This window comes from Rissa tridactyla, chromosome 1, assembly GCF_028500815.1.
Source record: "Rissa tridactyla isolate bRisTri1 chromosome 1, bRisTri1.patW.cur.20221130, whole genome shotgun sequence".
NCBI lineage: Eukaryota > Metazoa > Chordata > Aves > Charadriiformes > Laridae > Rissa > Rissa tridactyla.
Window position 1 is genome coordinate 133,209,359 of NC_071466.1, and position 3,150 is coordinate 133,212,508.

The following is a 3,150-nucleotide window of genomic DNA, read 5'->3' on the forward strand; positions in this document are numbered from 1 at the left end:
GAAGGCCTACGCATCTCACAAAGGGAAGCTGAACAGCCTACCCAAGTAGTCTAGAGTAGTGGTTCTCAACCTTTATTGATCTACAGATGCCTGTGTATTTTCCCTTGGAAACGTAAACATCTGCATACGAAATTTAAGCCTCCAGCTTTTCAGTTCCCTTACAGACCTCTTAAATGTTGTCCAAGGACCACAAGGCGAAGGCCAGTGCTTGACAGGGATACTTATGCATACCCCAGCAGGAGGCCTACCACTTCTGAGTCTTGTTTGGTTCCCTTTTTGCTGTAGAGGTACACATTCAGCTCTTCTCACTCTTTAACATTCTCAGTTCAGAGGTCCCTGCTCTGCATTTCCTTCTCTTCAGGAAAGCCCAGATGTACCCACACTTCACCATACAATTGATCGGCAACACTTGCCCCCGAGGTGGTTAATCAGCTTTACAAATGAAAGAGGATGCCAAAGGCACCAGATTATAGCTGTGTCCGCGTTCCAAAAACATATCCTAATTCGGTAGCAAAACTAGGCATAGACTCTAGTTCTTTGGTGTCATGATTTCTTTTCTTGCAGTTTTTTTTTTTTTCCATTCATTACACAGACACTACATGAAATCGAAATGTTTGTTGGACCAAGTTACTACATCTCTCTAGTACTTTGGTGTTCTACTATACAGAAACAGGAAACCATGCACACAAATTTTATCTTTTGTACCTGAAATGATGATTGAACAGGTACCTGTTTTGTAGTTAAGGAAGTGTACAGAGCAATTTCATTCTATGTTCTGAAACTGCACTAGTAAACTTGGGCAGCTTTCAGGTACATTACCTGCAAAATATTAGAAGAAAACCCTAAACATGATATATATCCTTTAGTTGATATAAAGATGATAAAATAATCAATAAAAATATAGAAGACAGGCAGAATCTCATAATTATATTCTATATTAGGAAGAAAGTTGGACGATGTAGACAAATCTCTGAAGTAATGAAATATTACCTATTGCCAATGAGATTTAGGAAGATGTTTAGTTCTACCCATTAAATAATACATCCTAGAAGTTGCATAGCTAGAAACTGACAATCAATAATTTTAAAAGAATTATCCGGCAAGCAGATGGAAGCGATGGGCTTTCTTTTCCAAACAACTTCGGAGGTCTGAATGTGTTCCAGAAGACCAGCAAATACTTTTACTTAAAAAGTATTTGAAAAGTAAATGGGATCATCCAGGTTGCTGTACGCCAGTTAACCTAACACTGATTTGGCAAAATCACAGTGTGATTGATATGGGTCGCACTCAGCTAAGAAAAGAAACATAATGCTGTTTGTTTCAATTTCAAGAAAAACATCTAATTAAAAGAACTACATGTCCTTTTATCGCAATGTAGGTTTGGTGGCTCACGATAACCATCTAGGCCTAATGTAGCAAGAGTTATAACTGAACACTGCACAGTTTGGTCATTCATAAAGGAAAAAGAAAAGCAATAGGTAAGTACTACATGATGGAGCCAAGCCTTACCGTGAGACACCTAAACCAGCTCAATTTCATTTAGCTGTTTGGAAGGATGAATACAGTGACTTGATTGCGGTCTGTGATTCATTACAAACGAAAAAAGACTTCTTATAGCAGAAGACTTTAATGTACTGAACACAGACATAACAAGACCCTATGGATTAAAAAAAAAAAAAGTAAAATAGAATGTCAGTTTTAATGGCAGTGATAACCAACAAAAAACTCTAATAAGGGCCATGGTTGATTAACCATAAGGCTTTAAATTATGAAAGTCTTAAATCTTTCTTGAAGATTTAACTGAATTACAGACCAGCAATACTATCATTAGTCACGGCTGAGATTCAGTTACTGTTTGTGGGTGACTTTTCTAAATGATTTCCAGCCTACATGATGTTTCCTTTTAAAGCAATGATAATTTGCAAAATCCAGCTGAGAACAGACAACCAATTCAGTGAAGGACAAGACGACGACGTGCTACTGACTTCCAGCAAAGATACAAGATGCAACCTAATACAGAACTCCAGAGTCATTGTCAAGTCTTCTTGGGTACAGACATATAGAAACAAATGGATTGGCATCACAAAGAAAGCGCAGGATCAAAGAATTCAGGGAGCTGAAGAGAAGCTGAATTCAGGAAGAATTCAGGAAGCTGAAGACCATGGGATCTTCTTAGAGAATCTTCCACCCTTGTGAGTGGGAGTTAAATAATTGAACCCTTGTTTGCTTGAGAGCACAAAGCTGAAAAGCTGCAGACTGTGGAACCTGAGGCTTCATCTCAACAGGGAACGATTTTATATAGATGTTACATTTTGCATCCCGCAGGTAGCAGCTATACTTTTTAAACCACCTGAAGCACTTTGAATATGTTAAACAGCTTTGGGAATCCAAAGAGGAAGACCTAATCCAAACTCAAATAAGTGACAAAGATAATGAGAGTCGGGTATCTTCAATTATTTCTACACCAGCAAAAGGACTCTGGGTAAACAGAGAAGTAAGAAATTCTCATTGATGAGAAAAAAAGAGGCCTGGAATAAAGCGTCATTTCTGAAACTCGATGGGAAAGCCCCTTAGTGAAAAATCATTAGTTTCTTCCTGGGCAACAGTAAAAGCTATAGGAGCAGTAGCAAACTGCACAAACACAAGCAATAATACCTTTGAAATAACTGTTAACACAGGAATTGTACAGCCTCAAATACATATGGATCCCATGCTAGGCAACAGATTCCAAGAAGGAAGAATAGCAGACATTAGAAAAAAAACACATCAAACCAGGGACCAGGAGAGGTGATTTCAAGCGCCTTTAACATATAAAATGAAAAAACACTGCAAGGAATTTTAACTTGTGAGCCACTCCCCAGGGAATTCAACCAGTTGGCAAAACATCTTTCCAACTTTTAAAACTGTAGCTTTCTTAATACAAGACACTGCACCCAAAACAAGTCAATTTTTCAGACTTCAAGGTGATGCATACAAGACAAGATAATAAATTGAGTGAAACTCTCAATTTTGCCCTGTTCATATGAAATATGGACATGCAGAAGAGAGCCACAAGCAGTAATAAACCTGGGCTGAGTCTGTGCTAATTTCTAAGGTGAGCAAACTATAAACTGAGTTGTCCATGAGAAAAAAAGAAACAAGACAGAAAAA